General features: G+C 34.1%; 1 long non-coding RNA gene across 1 annotated transcript in view; it reads right to left on the bottom strand.

Moving 5' to 3' along the window:
• LOC307186605 overlaps nt 1-19,431 on the bottom strand; it is a 222,273-nt gene that overhangs the window by 145,426 nt on the left and 57,416 nt on the right. Inside the window, exon 2 of the long non-coding RNA XR_013828422.1 lies at nt 10,996-11,094. This is a non-coding gene — a long non-coding RNA (uncharacterized lncRNA). The remainder of the gene's footprint in view (nt 1-10,995; nt 11,095-19,431) is intronic.

The raw sequence follows: 19,431 nt of genomic DNA, 5'->3' as shown, positions 1-19,431 counted from the left end.
TTCCAAAGAAAAAATTTCCAATCATTCTAGAAAAATTGGATGGAAGGAAAAAGAGACCAGATACCCTCTACATCTACTATGATTTAAGGACTCTGGGGAAAAAAAAAATTAATGAAGTATAATCCTTGTCCTTCATGATTTTCTATTGGAAAGACAGCAAAGCAAATGCACAACTAAAGCTTAATAAGTAATTTTACATCTTGGAAGATATTATCATAGATTCACTTGAAAATAACAGTATCTAGGACTTTGGATGAGAGAACATTAAAATATAGCTGAAATAGCATGGCAATATGAAGGAATCTTTTTTAAGGTGATTAATTTATCCTCCAAGAGGGGATTATAATCTGTTTCTATATATACATTAAGCAGTAAACAATGATCAGGATCTAAAGAACACAAATAAGAAAGAAAGAAAACTACAGCATTAAACATGAAGATGAAAAGTATTTTTTTAAATTGTTACCATGCTAAATAGTAAAACATTTTACAAAATGTGTAGAACAGGATGCCATTTTCCAATAAAGTCACACAAAGTAAAGTTTGAGCAATTTCAAGTATAAAATACAAACTAAAATAACGTACTGAAACACACATGCCCCAAAATATGGCAAATGGGGGAAAGAACACCAAAGGGCAATGAAAAGGACCAGCAGAATAAAGAACACAGAAGGAAGGGTGGGGAGTGCCTGAATCAGGTCGGAGCCATGCATACAGCAACCGAAGCAGAGGGCATTTCACCTCTAGTTTAAGAGTCATAACGCTATGTTTTAATTCCTCTTGTTTAAAAATCTTGGAATGGAATTGCTGGCCTAGGTTACTGATTCACTACAAAGGATCAAATGATAGAAAGTCAAATCAGATTCAAATAAATCAGAATTCATACTTAATATCAAGCATTTCTAATAATTTGAAAGACACAGACAAATCAGTAAGAAGGGGTCTGGAACATCAGTGGCAACTGTCCCAAGTCCTTCCTTTCTACACAGGCATCTCTCTCTCCCCAAGAAAAATAGATGCAGACTCCTTGCAGCTTTTGGAGGAGAGATTTTAATCCCTGAAACATCTCCATTTTATATTTTAGCTCACATATTTTCAAGGAGCCATGTTTCAAGAATACACAGATTCTGGGTATATTTGTGTAAACCTTCTCTAAACGGGAATATCCTTTTAAAAACAATCCATGGATGAAGACCATCCACCTAGCAAAACTTCACTTCAAGTCCTGTGGGTCAGTTATCATGTTGAAAGGAATTTAGACTGGGTCAATTTTCTTCTCTTCTTCCCTTGCAGTCATCATTCTAACCCCTGTTCCTTTATCTCCTTCCTGCATAGGGAGCTGTATGTTTCAACGTATGAGAAACTGCCAAAATGTTTATCAAAGTGGTTGAATAATTACACTGACCCACCCGCAGTGACTGATGGTTCCAATTGTTTCACAACCTCATAAACATACTACTGTCAGTCTTAAAATTTCAGCTATTTCAGTGGGTGTGACATATATCTTACTGTGATTCTAATTTGCATTTCCTTGCTGACTAGTGATACTGAGCATACCTTTCTACATTATTAGTGACCATTCCTAATCTTATGTTAAGAAATATATATCCATGTCGCTTGCCTATTTTATTATTATTTTTTTATTTTTAACTGATTTCTAGAAGTCTTTTACACACTGGATGCTAGTGTTTTCCTAAATATTTACATACTTACAAATATAAATGTATGTATATAATATTGTATATAATTATATACATAATTTTGTATATATGTATATAATTTTGATAAAGTCCAGTTTAACTATTTGAAATCTTATACTTAGTGCTTTTTGTGTCCTAAGAATTTTTTGTCTACCTCAAGTTCACAAAGAATCAATAAAAACAAGACATCAAACCCCCCCCACCTTGTTACTTGGAGGACTAAATGTAGATGTCTTCAATATACTTTGTATGTTCTTAATATTTGAAGAAATTTGAATATTCAATATTCAAAAATATTGAATATTTTTGAATCTGTGCATTTTATTTTTTCAATCTTATTTTACAAATTCCCATTCTATAAATAACAGGGCATTGTAGATAAAGAAACTTAAGGCGCTTTGGCATTTGGTAATGAAGGGCAGAATATTTAGAAAAGTACATGTACCCAAACCCACAACAAACCAAAATTATAAACTCATGTCTAATGTGTCCAGTGGCCAAAAACTTTGTCCTGCTGCCAGAATTGCCGAATAATTTTAATAAAACTGGATTTGAACATAAAAAAAAGCCCTATTTCTAGTGGCTTGCTTTCTTAGCTTATATATGTATATCCATGTTTCATCTCAAATTCATCTTCACAGGTACTATGGGGTTAGCATTATGATTAGTGTTCTATTTTATGTGTATAACCAGTCTGTCCAATATTATTTGTTGAGAATTCCCTCCTTTACTCTTTAAAATGCCTTGGCACCTTTGCCAAATTTATATTGAAAATGTCTGTGGGGTTCTGTTGCTGGACCCCCTAATTTGTTTCACTGATCTGTTTGTCCACTTTCTGTGATAGCTCTGACTTTTGGAAATAGATTAGTGTTGTACATATTTAAACAATAAAATTAAATCAATAAGGACGGGGAGAAATCCATAAAGTGAATATAAATAGAAAGAAAACTTAAAATAACTGTATTTTGGATACAATTCAGATTGCATTTCAAATTTGTTAAATAAATTTTCCAAGCTATAATGCAACAGTGTATATTAGCTAAAATTGAGTTATGAGAGCCTATTTAACATTTTAAATGTTACAAAGCATTCATTCACTGTTTGCTTTATTATTGCTCTTGGTTTTTCTTTATCTTAAGGGAATATACGTCTCTGTGTTGTGAAGAAAATGTTTGTATACGAGAACAATTATGCATTTTCCTCAGGCGTTTGCACTGTGGCTTGAGCCACGGGAATTACTTTATGCCTGAGAGGTAACCCAAGGTCCTTAGCTTCATGGCTGACACTGGAATAAGTATTATAAGAGTCTACATTCAGAGTAAACATTTAATTCCTATTTGCTGTAGTATTTCAAATGTACATTTTTAGGATCTTTATTCTTCATGAAGCCTTAGTTCTAATTTTCCTATTTAGAGTATTGTCTTAATGAAGTAAAAAAAAAAAGACTTAGCAGTTACATTAATGAAACATTTGAATTATATGGTTTTTATTCAAGAAAATAAAGGAAAAGTGCAACACCACCAAGAAATGTTTCTACGAAAAAAAGAAGTGTCAGATATACTGGCCTGACAAGCCATAAATTGAAGTATATGAGAAATACTATCATTCACAACAGTCTCTATAGACAAGGGAGAATAATTGCTACTAGAAATGCACTACAATGAGATGCAGCATGTCCTGTTCATGAAATCAGGCAGACTGTCAATCACCTTGGGTATTTGCACAGCATTATTTCTAGAACAATAACATTTTGAACAGAAAACAAACGAAGGAGTTCTCTTCCTCTTAATGAAGTTGTAATTATTCTAAACAACATTTGGTCATTTCCTACCACTTAATATCAAATCATATCTTGCAAAATCATAGTCTGTATGTGCTATGTGTGTGTGAAAGCAGAAAATAAAATTTTAAAAAATTAAAGAAATAATTCTAAAGAGCTATTTTGTAATGAGTTTTAAGGTCTTTAAATGCTAATTTTGTCTCCCCTCCACCAATGTTCTCCCTCCTTTTTGTCAGTTTGAGGCATCCACAAAGTCTAAATGAGAATTAGCTTTGTTAAAATTCAGGCTTTCTGCTTGTTTTCAAATTATGCTGAGAATCAAAACAGCAGGTTTTAAAGAGCAGAATAGGAGTATATGGCTTTAAAAGAAATTGGGAGGATGGTGGGGAGAGAAGACGACGACCCTCTCCTAAAAAGACTAGATAATATTTACTGGATTAGAAGTAAGGGGAAACAAAGAGTTTGAGGTTTTGAGTTTGAAAAATGTCAGAGGCTAGAGAATAAGATTTCTGATTTGGGGAGATAACCGTGAGGGAAAGGACTCAGAGTTTGTATTCATCTGCTAGGGTCGTCACGACAAAGCACCACAGACCAAGTGGCTTAGACAACAGAAATTTATTTTCTCACAATTCTGGAGGCTTGAAGTGTGAGAAGAAGGTGTCACGAGAGTTGGTTTCTTCTAAGATATCCCTCCTTGGTCTGTAGGTGGCTATCTTCCTCCAGTGTCTTCATGTATCCTAATATCTCTTTGTATAAGGTCTCAAATCCTGTTAGATTAAGGTCCATCCATATGATCTCATTTTATCTTAATTAACTCTGACACACTCTACCTTTAACTACAGTCACATGCTGAGGTACTGACTTCAGCATATAAATATTGGGAGAACGCAGTGCAGCTCATAACCCAATTCAAAGAGTACACTGTATTTTCTAGAAATAGGGCCAAGAAACCAAATGGTAGCAGAGACTCCAAGTGAGCAAGCCACCAAGTCACCTTCCTTCAGCCATGGTTTTCTTGTTGTCACCTGTGTCTCAAAGTCCTCTGTTCAACCTGTCCTCTCCTTGTTAATAGCCCAAGACTCTAAGAAGCAAACTCTTCCAAACATTGGTATCTCTTTTCCCAAAATGAATAGTGTCATTGTGAAAGGACAAGCCCCAATTCTGGTACTGAGTGTGATCGAACAGTGTAGAAAATGGTCTTTATTAAATTATAAGTAAATAATTTCCACAGTTTGCCTATTGAGGAAATAGAATTTCTGTAAACTTGGTATTTCTGGGTCTTAAACTCTAGCTTAAACGATGAGGAACCACTGCTTTCAAACAATATGTTTGGATTTAATGAGAGTAATATCATTTGGTGATAAGGGACATATGCTTTTGATGTCAGTTACACTTACATCACTTTATTGGAGAGCTCTCAGTTTAATGCATTCTTTTAGGATGAGGTTAAATGTCTCATATCTTGAGACTGGATGATTGTTATAGTGTCCATCAAAACATTTCTCTCCATAAGGCCTAATAAATCAGGTTCTATACCTTAGAACTATGGCCATTAACCAATTACTGAACCCCAGTACTCCTCTCTTACCCATTTACTTTAACACCAGTCAGTTTAGTATTATTAATTGCCCACCTTGCAACTAGTGTTTGAGATATGTTGAATTTACAATAAACTGCACTTTATCACTTGTCCTGAGATAAAGGAGAATTGCTGAATAGCAAAATCCCTTTCTACTTAAATCTGCCGGACACCAAAAAAATTCCTAAAAATCAGCTACTTAAATTCTAATTATATTTTTTCACCATTTAAACTACTCCTATTCATTATATTCTACTATATTAGAGCTCTGTCCATTCCTGTGATGCACAAATGAAGAAGAAGAGAAGAATCTGCTTCATTTCAGTAATACAGAATCACAAACAAGATAGGGATGATGCCTGTCCTAGGAATAGTACTGACATTGATTTCACCTGACACAGAGGGAGACCACATTAACTTCAAAGATTTTTTTATAATAGAATACTGTATGAAGACAAACCCTGTTTGGCATGCGAGATTTTGAAATATATTAAGGTGGTCATTGCGATCACCACAACTCCTATTTTTGTGTCCTTTCCCCAACCATAAATATTCTTAATTAAAACCAATCTGAAAAGATTACACACATTTTAAAAGGCTATAAAAATTGTACCGTGCCATCAAAAGTATATTTATTTTTTCATGTACATATTCTTTTTAATTTGGTCATTTTCAATTTATGTTACAGACAATTTATTATAGTGTATGTAATAAAACATTAATGACCCTTAGTATTTCTGAGTATCAATATCAATACCAATTATTTGACCCTTATTATATGAAAGTGTTACTATGCTAAGTGTTTTAGATTCATTATACTAGCTAATCTTAATTCTGTGAGATGGCTCTCATTATTATTATCACTAGAGTCATGAGGAAACTGATTCTGGCTTACACAACAAGAACATGGTAAAGTTGATGACCGTTCCAAATCCTGTCAGACATAAGAGGCCTTTAACCTAATTATGCCTCTTGGTAGCAAATGTCTGTTAACTCTTTCTTCTATATTTTTTCTTTTCCAAATCATGTAATATGGCATATATTATTTAGCTGTATAATTCATTAGCATTTTAAAAATGCTATTTATGTAGAGATATAATTTAATGATTGATAAACTTCAATTTAAACTGATTTGAAGAATTTATTATATCTATTAAATATAAGGTTAATCAAATATTTGGCAATAGGTGTCTATTTACATAATTCATTATTTTAAAACTTTCTGTAAAAAATTTAAACACTATAGATAAAGCTGCATTCCTCCTATACCTTTGCAATTCCAGTCTTCTCAGATATAACTACTGTTATGAATTCAATGTAGTTGAGTATATATTTTTGTTCTGTCTATATTCCTAGGCCACTCACATTGCAATAAAATAGGTGGGTTTGTAATGATGGAAATATTCTATACCCATACTGTCCACTACAGAAGCCATTAGCCACATGAGGCTACTGAGTAGTCGAGCATAGCTAGTGTAACCGAGAAACTGAAATTTTAATTGCATTTAATGTTAAATAACCTAAATTTAGATTTAAATGGTCACATGTAGCTACTGGCAAATATGTTTGCCAGCAGAGCTCTGGGTCAAAGTACCAATTTACAATTAATACAAATATCAAAGAATGTATCAAAAGAAACTATGGAAATGTAATCTGCAATATCCAGATTATGAGAAATGATATAATACAAGTGATCCAGTTTTTTTCAACAAAATTTGTAAGAAAAAATGAGAGAGAGAAGTGAAAAGTGTATTGAAGGGCATCCAAAGAGCAGCAAGTGATGAAATAAGACTTCAAAGTGTATTGAATTCCATTGGTCCATAGAAAAGCTGTGGTCTGCAGCCCCATCTATGGCAGTACCTCTGGAGACAAGTAATGCCTCAGAGGGAAGGCCTCATTGGATTTCCTAGAAAGACTGAACTTAGGAAATAGGTTCTCAAATTTTCAAGGATTATGGATCCCTGAAACATGTGATGGAAGCAAAAGAATTACTGGAATTGGAAGAAATATGCAGTCTTAGACAGTGAGCATCTTGGTAGGAACCAGATTGGTTAGAATCCTTTCCACGGCAAAAGAAAACTTGAGCGGCTATTCTATTGTTTGGATAGAATAAAAGGAGGAAGTCCTAAAAATGTTAATATTTAAAAGGTCAATAACAGTAACAACGGCAAAAAGAGTATATTTGAACAATTAATATATACTAATAACTTCTTTTGAAGCTCATTATGTATATTATAGAAACCTCACAACAACTGCAATTTTATCTAAGTTATAAATGAGAAACTCTAGTACCAAAAGATTAATGTTCACAGATTACATAGTTAAATAGTAGCTGCATAGTCTCCTGATCCTGTGATCATAATTTAAATGACTGAGTTTGTATCCCATCAAGGTGAAATGTAAGTCATAATCATTTGAAGTGGATAAATTCAAAATAAACATAGAGATAGTCTCAATATTCTTATCAGGTAAGGCAAAAATTTATACTGTGTGTATATATATATATATATACACACACACACACACACACACACACACACACACACACATATGTAGCTATTTTTGTATCTATTTTTTCAAAAAGTATAAGATCCTGTGTCTATTGTCCTTCCATATGCATTTTTCATTTCACAATGTATTTTGGAAACCTAGGCTTGTCAGTTCTCACTTTTTTAATGACTGAATATCATTGTATAATATGAATATGTCATAATTTATTTAAAATTATCTGTATTGATGAACAGTTTTATTGTTTCCAACAGTTCTCTTTTACTAGTATTGGAGTGATCAATGAGATTTGCTAGTGGTTATATATAGACATGGGATTGCTGAGTCAGTGAGTACACATATTATTTATTTTAATAGATTTTGAAAACTCTGCTACATTAGTTTATATCCCTAAGCGTTTATATAAAATACCTCTCTCCTTAAAATTTCAGTAAGCTTTGATGTTATTTTTTTTTCACAGTTGCCAGTCTGATGTGCAGAAACATGTTACTCTGCTGTAACTCCCATTTCCTTGTTACTAGTGGTGGTGTTTTTTTCTATTAGTATAACCCATATACATTTCTTCTGTGAAGAGTCTGTACACATCTTTTGTTCTTTATTATTTAGTATGAAGTATAATTTTCTTACAAATTTAAGTTTTGTTTTGTTTTGTTTCTTTGCATACGCGGGCCTCTCACTGTTGTGGCCTCTCCCGTTGCGGAGCACAGGCTCCGGATGCGCAGGCTCAGCGGCCATGGCTCACGGGCCCAGCCGCTCCGCGGCATGTGGGATCTTCCCGGACCGGGGCAGGAACCCGCGTCCCCTGCATCGGCAGGCAGACTCTCAACCACTGCGCCACCAGGGAAGCCCTGAGGAAGTTATTTTTATATAATGTATATGTTGGGGCAAAAAACTCTCACTAGTGTTTAATGTGTTTATTAACAGTTTCCTGTATGCATTTTGTTTTGATTAAAGCCTTGCCTAATTCATATTTATAAACATATTACTTCATTTTCTTCTAGATTTTTTTTTAAGTTCAGGTGTTTATTTTAACACTGTCTTGACTTTTTGCTTCACTCTAACTACTTTAAGTGAGTGAATCTCTTTGAAGCAAAATTGTGACGTGTACATTTAGTCTTTCATAAATCCAGGTCTAATCTGTACGTGGCAATTTGTGGTGGAACAGAAATTTGTAAGCTTATCTGATTATTACATCATGCTACTACTTGTATTGTAAAACTTCTAATTTTGGCACTTGGGAAACACAAAACTAAGAAGAAAAGCTAGAGAGCTAACAGGTATGTTTGTGTTGAAATGAACTAAGAGCCCCTTTTAAAAATAGTTATATGTTAAATAATTCATAGGAAATCTGCGAATGTTACTTTGTGATCATTGTTATGACTATGAGGGAAATGCTTAACACTAAATTGAAATCACAGTTAAAATCTATAGTCTGGCTGGTTGCATGAGCCGTTAGATTATAAAGTCTACTGACATAGATATCACTTCTTTCTACGTTACTAAGGAGTCCCCATCCTGTGAATATTCTGTAACATTTATTCAATAATTGATTTTGAATGTACTTGTGAATGAGAAGTCTTAAAATATCGAGGTTTCTAATGATCTAAACTTAAAATAACAAAAAAATATGTATATTACATGGAGTACTAACATCTGTCTATTTTGTATCGAAAGAATGTTATTTTCCTATGTCTAAGCCATTCTTCTGATATATTTTCAAAATTAAACTGAGGTCCAAGATTGGTCTTCAGAGGAATGTGCCAACACCTTGAAATCAAATGCTAAATTCTGTAGGTATGATAAAATATGATTTTATTCATTTATTTATGTAATTATTCATTTTGAGGGAGGGGATGTTAAATGGGGTTCACTTTCTAACCTAATTAATTTAACCACTTATTAGATTGTCGAAGAGGTCTTCCTAACACAATTACCAACATTAATAATAATAAATATAACATAAATAAGAATTAATAATATTATAATGGTGGTGCTTAAAAATTATGCTTTATACCTTGGGTTCCCTAAGTAGACTTGACTCAGTAAATGTATTAAATATTTGTCATCTGTTATTAAAATAATAAACATTCTTGGGCTTCCCTGGTGGCTCAGTGGTTGAGAGTCTGCCTGCCGATGCAGGGGACATGGGTTCGTGCCCTGGTCCGGGAGGATCCCACATGCCGCAGAGCGGCTGGGCCCGTGAGCCATGGCCGCTGAGCCTGCGCTCCGCAATGGGAGAGGCCACAACAGTGAGAGGCCCGCGTACCGCAAAAAAAATAATAATAATAAACATTTATATATTACTCTACAAAATTTTGAATCAATAATACGTAGAGACTCATTCTTAACCCTGTGAGATCTATCATAGTTGCTGATTTCAGTGATTTCTGATTAAAAAATAACTTTAATAAAGTGGTAAAAACAATTATCAAATATAAGATGTTATTTATAGGCTAAATTAAGTACAGCAAAACTAAACTCCATCATATATAGAAATTTAGAATACAATGGAAAAATTTAAAGCAATTCTCACATATTTGAAGGTGCTAATATTCATTCTGAGACCTATTTAAATGAGCATACCTAAAAACAAGCACTAAACCCCAAAATATTTTTTAATTCAATGATTATAAAAGAATGTGTTTGTGAATTAAAACTAAAGCAAGTATTACTTTCAAGAAATTTTAAAAGATTTTGCCTAACGTATGCCCAACTTGGACACACTTGTATACACACACACATGTGCACACACACACACACAAACACATATAATTATTATATTACATTCTTATATTAAATATTATGGAATTTTCTGAGGTAAACAAACCACTGTAAGTTGATTTAACTTGTTTTTGCCCAAAATTAGAACACTGAATATCCTTTTTAAAGAAAACTTTAGTATTATTATTACGTGCATTAATAGTTTAAGTGCTGATCTAATCACATTGTTTTGTGTGCATAGTTAGCTTATTCTTTATGAAAGGCTTATGCTTCAGTGTATTCTACTATAGGATAGGAACAAAATATAGGGAACAAGTTGTGAAAAAAATTAGTGTCTTTTTACTTTACAGTATTATTTTCCCTGATTAAATATGTAACTATAATTTCTATGTTTCCAACAGTATTAAAGCATTGACAATTTTCTAATCCATTTTTTAAGTAGGAAAAAATGTGAGAATATATTTGGTTAATGATCAGATAGAGTAAGGGCAGGAACAAATTCTCTAAGGATTTGACTTAAAGAAAAGCATGTACCCATATGACAGGAAGGCCCAAGTGGAAATCTCTTAAATGTCCCCAAATCCTTGATGAAGATAATAAATCCAAAGCAGTAGCATACCCTGGGAAGATTTGTAGAGTTTAGAGACATCACCAAAGATTTAAAGGATGCAGACCTGGACTCTCTATCAAATCCCTTTTCAATTTACCTCTATGGCTTCTGCAGAAGTCAGATGGAACTGCCACAGCCAAGAGGAGTCCAAGGAGACACGAAATGTAAATGTAGTTACGGCATCATGCATGACATCCTGGAACAGAAAAAGGACAGTAGGTAAAAGCAATGCTTTGTGAAGCAACCCATTCATTCTTGCAGTTAAGGATGATCTAATAGAGACAATACCAGCCTCTTTCAGGGAAGAATAATTGGAATTTTCTGTGACATTCTGAGGGCATGACATAATTCTAAGAAAGTAAGTGCCAGCTGTAAAAATCAACTACTGGGCTTTGTTCAGAATGATATGATATTTCTAATGACAATAAAAAAACATGAGCAATGTTCAGATTCTACATTTTCAAATTCTAAAGTTTCAGAAAGGGATACATATTTTATTTTAGATAATTTAAACAGCCATGTGTAGCTAGTGGCTACCATATTGGACAACACAATTAAAAACAGTCAGCCGTAGAAGAGGTACAAGGCATCCCACAAGGCTTGAGATGTATGTAGTCAAGGTTTGAGATGATTATAAGGTGTGTCTCTTTGGGATCCCATTCTAAAATCTGCTTTGTTTATCAGAGATGCTTCTCCTTTGCAAGCCCTGAACTCCAACTCTTGTCTCCTGTAGCCTTATGAGTCTATCAGAATTCCTCAGCTTCCCAGCAGCATCTAAGAGATTCAGAGTAATCCTCAATAGGGGAGAGGAGGACCCCAAAATAACCTACATATTTATGCTTTCTGTCTCTTCTAGTTGTTGGTCCTACAATTCCTCATTGTTGTGGTAGATCCTTGTATTTAAATAAATTTAAATACATTTTATGCCAGCCAATATTGTTTTATCTTCAACATTGTGATGAAAAACACATAGTATCAAATTTAGATCTTGATGATATCTTCTGTTACCCAGAAATAAATGTCCCCAGATGCTAATAATACAAATAATAGATAATTACAGCATTTACTTGATATATTTAGGTCTTTTCCTTAGTCCATTAACAAATATAGTCCAGGTAAATGTTAAAAATGGTTCACTGTTTCGTTAACAGTTTTAAGTTCTCCTTTTATCTTTGTCCTATTAAAAAGTTCTTTAGTCATTTATCATCTGGGCTGTGACTATTCAACTCTGACAAATTCTGAGGATTCAACTCACATTGAACATTTACTATATTTAGCTATATTTTAAAACCTTAGCAATAGCAAATTCATTCCTGTTAAGTGGAAATCAGAAATATCAGAATTTGTATTCCTAGCGTACTTGTTTTTGAATAATATATCTTAGCCACTATGCTACAAGCCCAATTACCCCATTATTTAAAAAAAAAATAGGATTGGAAGAAAAAAAGTCTTTTCAATGAGCTTAAATTTTAAGAAACATATAAGAAAAAATCTGAAAATCCAACATATATATTGGCATAGGGCATGAATTATCAGTTAGCATAAAGGCAATTACAAATATATTAAATGTTCCATTTTGTTTTTTAACTTATAAATGTATATCAAATTCATAAGATATATTTACATTTGTTCTATCAGGAATGTCTAAGGAAAGTAACAGTAAATGACTATTTGACTAAGTAAAACTAACAATTATTAAAATGGTCAAGAGGCAGGAAAAGTAGGCCTGGAAACAGAATGAGAACAATACCATCTCAGTTGAGTAGACAGTAGACATATTTTTTGAAATGTCATCACTAGAATGCAAGGTTTTCAACATATTTTGGTTTGAGTTTCCTTTATTCATTCTTATGTAGTTCTATTCATAGAAAAGATATTTAGATATCTTTTCAATCACTCCTCTAACCTCTGACAGTACCACTAAGACTTATAAATGGAGGAATGGTCATTTCTACTCAGGAAAATGTGCTGTTTGGAATAAGAAATGGAAAAAAATTATAAAAAATTGTAAAAAAATTACAAATGTTCATTATAGCAATCTGCTGGATAACATTATATATTATAATATTTGAGTGTCTAATTAAGAGGGTAGACTAAAAACAGGTTTTGTTGTCCTATTTTTTTGACTTACAACCTCCTTATAATGTTAGGAAAAGAATCAACCTATAAATATAAAAGAGGCAACAATTTAATGTAACAAAGTTGCAAAATTGATATACCTGACTTCAAGACTTAAATCTACATTAATCAAGGTAGTGTGGTATTGGTGAAAGAATAGACAAATAGGTCAACGGAAAAGAATAGAAAGCCCAGAAATAGATCCATACAAATATAGTAAATTGATCTTTGAATCATTCCATGAAAGAGAGCTGAATAAGTTAAATTTCCTTAAAATTAAAAATTTCTGCTCTGCAAAGATATTATCAGGAAAATAAGACAAACCACAGACTAGAAGAAGATATTTGCAAAATGTATGTATGAAAAAGGACTCTCAGCCAAAATACATTCAAAAAAATCTTAAAACTCAACCAGATAAAAACAAATAACCCAATTGGAAAAGCACAAGATCCTAACAGCCATCTCACCAAAGAAGATACACAGATGTAAAAGAAGCATATAAAAAATGCTGGGCATCATATATCACTGGAAACTTGCAAATTATAACAATGAGATACTACTATACATCTATTGAAATATCTGAAATTTAGAACATTCACAACACCAAATGCTGGTGGGAATGCAAAATGGTACAGCCACTCTGGAAGATAGTTTGGTGGTTTCTTATAAAACGAAGCATATTCTTACCACGTGATCCACTAACTGCAATCTTCGGTATTTACCCAAGTTAGTAAATTGAAAACTTATGTCTACACAAAAACCTGCACACAGATATTTAGAGCAGCCAAAACTTTATTCATAATTGCCAAACTTGGAAGCAACGAAAATGTCCTTCAGTTAGGTGAATGGATAAATAAACTGTACTACATCCAGATACCCCATTATCTAAATCCAGATAATGGAATATTATTCATTACTAATTAAAGATGGACTATCAAGCCACAAAATACATGAATGAAACTTAACTGTGTATTAGTAAGTGAAAGAAGCCAGTCTAAAAGCCTACATACTATATGATTCCAACTATATGGTATTCTGGGAAAGCTGAAAGTATAGAGACAGTAAAAAAAAAAAAAAAAAAAAAAAAAAGTCAATGTTTGCCAGGGGTTGGGCGTTGGTGAATAGGTGGAGCACAGAGGGCTCTTCAGCAGCGACAGTATTCTGCATGATACTATAATAGTGGGTATATGTCATTATACATTTGTCAAAGTGTGCCCTATGGACTTGGGGTGATAATAATGTGGCAATGTTTGTTCATTGATATAACATGTTCCACTCTGGTGTGGGATGTGACAGAGAGGTTGTGGGGTGGGGGGAGTGAGGGCTGAATAGGGGGCACATGGAGCCCTTTATACTTTCCACTCAATTTTGCTGTGGACCTGAAACTGCTCTGAAAAACAGTCTATAAAAAATACTTTAAGAACTCAGAAACTGTTTTTTAGTCAGTGCTTTATAATCCATTCTATTCATGATGATCTTCAACCTGTTGCACATTTGACTAGCAAGCACTCCTCCAGCTATCTCCTTTGTTTCTATATATTTTTAGCACTTTATCTTCTGACTCCAAAATTACCTTGAGATTTCTTAGCCCAGTCCAGGAATCATCTATTTTCCACAGATATATGATTCCTTTTCTGTGGAAAAGGGTACATAGACTAAGTGTCCATATTGCTATTGGAAAAACTGGGGTGTCACTGATACTAGAATTTCTCAGGGGATATATCTCAGAAAATACTTTAAATCATGAGCTTCCAAATCCAATTAAGCATCGCTGTTTCTTTTCATTCTGTATTATCATTCTAATTAACTAACAGTTAAACGATTGATTCTCAACAACAATAATATACTGATACTTACTCATATACTGAATCTTACATTGCAGATAAAATAACAACATCACTCCCACAGACAAAACTATTAATAAAACTCAATACAACTTTTCAGTTATAAGAGTAGTGTGGTCAAAATTTACTTGGAATAATGCTCTTATTATCCATTTGTATGTGGGGTAATGATATCAACAAGATATTAGGTTTCCTAATTTCTATTTCTATTCATTTGTATTATATTTCTTATCTTGGTTATATTAATGGCATTTAAAATCTATGAATATGGTTTACTGAGAGTATTCCCATTTCTTTCCCATTCTTATACCCAATTCCCACTCAACTCCTATAGGTATTTGCTTTCCTTAATTTCTGTTATATACTTCTGGGTTTCAAAAAAATCTGTGCATTCTTATTTCCTCTTCTTTCTTAATCAAATATAGCATATTATAATATATACAAAGCAAAAAAAAGGTGCCATTTTTTGTTCTCTTAATGATATAGCAGGAAAATGTCTACATAACAGTTCATAGAGTTCTTCTTCATTATTTTTTGTAAGAGCTCTATTGAGTTCACATGCCATATAATTCACCCACTTAAAAATGTACAATGCTTCTATTATATGTGAATTTGAGTCATAGAAGTATTTTCCCCAGACCCATTACAAAGAAATTCAACTCTGAGCATGGGTTTGTGAAAGGCCATTTAAAAATTTTTACCTCATAGGAGGTGTCTCATTAAGCTAGCTCTGTACCTTAACACTTCCTCCTGCATTGAACATGTTAATAATACTTGGAAATTTAGCAATCATTTGCTATCATAAAGAGAAGGTGAGAGAATCACAGAAAAGTTGGTTCTCACAATTTTAAGCCACTGGCAAGAACACATATCCTCAGCTTTCTATTACTCAAAAATAAACAAATAACACTCCTGTTTATTTCCATGACGATTAAATGGGCAAGTTAATGATTTTTGCAGATGAAAGAACCTCTAGGTGATACACTCAGTGATATGTGTAAGCTTATATGTGTCCATTATTCATCTCCTTGTGTGTTATTGACCATTCTTCTTTCACTCTCCATACTAGATGGCTTACTGTCTTGAATCATCAGAAACCACTTTTATTCTCTACCTCCTTTAGGTATTTATTTTGAGTCTTAGAATATGCATTTAGTTTTGAGTTCAAATATTAGCATATTTAAAAATTTATGATCTACTTCTATGCAGAATTAACACAGATATATTTGAAATCTAAATCCTAATAATACAGAAGTATGGCTATGATATAGATATATAGTCTAGGAGGTATAGATATATACCTCCTAGACTCATGAAGACTAGAAAATAAAGGTTATTTTTGGAGAAATTTATAAGCCAAGTAGACAATGAATTAATTGTGCATGCTGATTTTCATAATACCACACTTAATTTTCCCTTAGATTCATTTAATTTTAATTAGCTAATTAATTAATTTTCAGTAAAAGCCAAACATAAAGTCTGAGATATATGGATAATTTAAACATTTATAAAGCAGAATTTCTAAATGGTTCAGATTTATGGACATTCAGGTCAAGTCTCAAACAATAAAGATGAAATAATTTATGTCACGTAAAGAAACAATGGGCCTTGTATAATAAGAATATAAAATAAGGCAGCAAAATTTTGCCATCAAATATCATTTACAGTCCACCTTCGTTGGAAATGTCCACACAATTCCCAAAAGAATCTTTAAATCAAAATAAAGATTGCTTAATTTACTATTAGTTCAATAGTTATTACTGATCAATTTTCCTAGCAATCTGTATATGCTATACAATTCCTTCAAATAATAACTAAGTCTTTCTTCAATAAGAATCAGTGAAGGCTTTATCCACATCAAATTAAGAAAAAATGTATTGGTTTTGAAATTGTTTGGGTCCTCTCCCTCTTTCTTCCTGTCCCTCTCTCTCTTTCTCTGTCCCCTTCTCTTTCTCTCTTTTCCTATCCTCATATGGGGATTCTCTTGTGTGTTCTGAACTAATGATTTATCTTACCTCTTAATTTTTATACTGGATTTGCTGATCCCTTGAACAATTATTTTTTTTTGCCTTCAACCACTCTACTTCTATAAATTCCAGCTACTAGTCAGACCCATGTAGGGTGGCATTTGTGAAGTTGCATTTTTCTTCAATGTATTCTGCTAGAGTATTCATGTATTCAATTTATATTTTTGAGAACCTACCATGTGCTCAGGATCAATGATACAGATACAAATACACAGACCCTTTTAAGAAGTTTACAATAGAGTGGTAAAGACAGAAAAGTGGTGCTGTCAATTATTATCTGAAATATTAAGCATAGGAAATAAGTACTAGAAGAAAATGAGAGCTGCATTTGCTTATTCTCCAAGAAAAGCTGCTACACTTCTGTGCTAAAGCATTTTGCTTAGAAAGCTGCCGGCCATTCTGCTCAGAGCTGGATCCTGGCATGACAGCTCTGAGTCTCTCTAAGCAGCTCTGCTGAGTTTTATGGAAGGTTTATTGTGGTACTGTGTTACCTGAAACTGAAACATCCCTAAGGGGACCTGATGAGCCTTCCACGAGCTAAGAAATATTTGGCTAAATTTAGATACGCTGAAGTTTTTTTTTAATTCAACAGGGATACACCAGTATAATTAAAAGGTAACTGAGAAAAAATTAAGGCTTATATGTCATAACACTTTCTCATTATTTGAATGTGTTTATATTTCTATGCCTTTATTCAACAAACATTTATAAAGAAATTTTATGTACAATGTACTGGGAACTAGAAAGTACAAAAACATGAAATAAAATGCTCACAATATACATCGCATTTGTCTAATGGGAAAGATTATTTGGGGGACAAATTCTGAAAACTGGGTAGAATGTGGCAAGTGCTGTAAGAGAAACACTGAATAAATATCCGAGGAGTTTTGAAGATAAAAAAGCCTTGTTTTCTTATAGAATCAACAAGAACATTATGAAGAGATTGGCGTATTTTTCTCTGAAAGTTGGGTGATATTTGTATATGAAGACATGATGCAGAAAGGTAGTCATTTGAAAGGAGAATAATTGACAAAAATATGTTAAGGCAGGGCTTCCCTGGTGGCACAGTGGTTGAGAGTCTGCCTGCCGATGCAGGGGACACGGGTTCGTGCCCCGGTCTGGGACGATCCCACATGCCGCATAGAGGCTGGGCCTGTGAGCCATGGCTGCTGAGCCTGCGCGTCCAGAGCCTGTGCCCCGCAACTGGAGAGGCCACAATGGTGAGAGGCCCGCGTACCGCAAAAAAAAAAAAAAAAAAAAATGTTAAGGCAGAAAAAGTTATGTAAAGAGCTGGAACATAGAACAAGTAAAAGGTAACAATGGGATATTACTCTAATTTTGTGTGGGGATGAGGAATGGCAGAATTAGGAAAGCTTGATATCTCATTTACCTTTTTTCCTACAGGGATTTGAATTTCAAAGAAGTGTTTTGTATGATATCATAACAATGACAAAAGCCTGCCTCTATGGAGAGAGATCTGGTTCTAATGGGTAGAACTGATGGGAAAGGAGAAAAACTGGACCCATAAAGAATTAATACTACATAACTTTTAGAATAAGCACAATGAATGCTAAATTATAATAGTATCTGTATACTAGTGTGTAAGTAGCAGTAGTATTGTTAGAAAACTGTAACTTAGTGGGAACCAGATAATATTGTCTGGTCTTTAACCTTATCAGTAGGAAACCCTATTGTTGAGTCTGTCACTTAAACATCACTGCAGTTTTGAGATTCGTTCAAGGTGGTGGAGCAGAAGGACATGCACTCACTCCCTCTTGCAAGAGCATCAGAATCACAACTAACTGCGGAACAATCATCAACAGGAAGACACTGGAACTCACCAAAAAAGATACCCCACATCCAAAGACAAAGGAGAAGCCACAATGAGATGGTAGGAGGGGTGCAACCTCAATAAAATCAAATCCCATAACTGCTGGGTGGGTGACTCACAAACTGGAGAACACTTATATCACAGAAGTCCAACACTAGAGTGAAGGTTCTGAGCCCCACATCAGGCTTCCTAAACTGGGGATCTGGCAATGGCAGGAGGAATTCCCACAGAATCAGACTTCGAAGCCTAGCAGGATTTGATTGCAGGATTTGACAGGATTGGGGGAAACAGAGACTCCACTCTTGGAAGGCACACACAAAGTAGTGTGTGCATCAGGACCCAGGGGAAGGAGCAGTGACCCCATAGGAGACTGAACCAGACCTACCTGCTAGTGTTGGAGGGTCTCCTGCAGAGGTGGTGGGTGGTGGGTGGCTGTGGCTCACCATGGGGACAAGGACATTGGCAGCAAAAGTTCTGGGAAGTACTCCTTGGCATGAGCCCTCCCAGAGTCTGCTATTAGCCCCACCAAAGAGCTGGGTAGGCTCCAGTGCTGGGTCACCTCAGGCCAAACAACCAACAGAGAGGGAACCCAGATCCACCCATCAGCAGACAAGCTGATTAAAGTTTTACTGAGCTTTCCCCATCAGAGCAACTCAAAGCTCTACCCACCACCAGTCCCTCCCATCAGGAAACTTGCACAAGCTTCTTAGATA

This window comes from Stenella coeruleoalba (assembly GCF_951394435.1).
Source record: "Stenella coeruleoalba genome assembly, chromosome: 1".
Classification (NCBI taxonomy): domain Eukaryota; kingdom Metazoa; phylum Chordata; class Mammalia; order Artiodactyla; family Delphinidae; genus Stenella; species Stenella coeruleoalba.
This window is presented reverse-complemented; position numbering and strand designations above follow the sequence as displayed.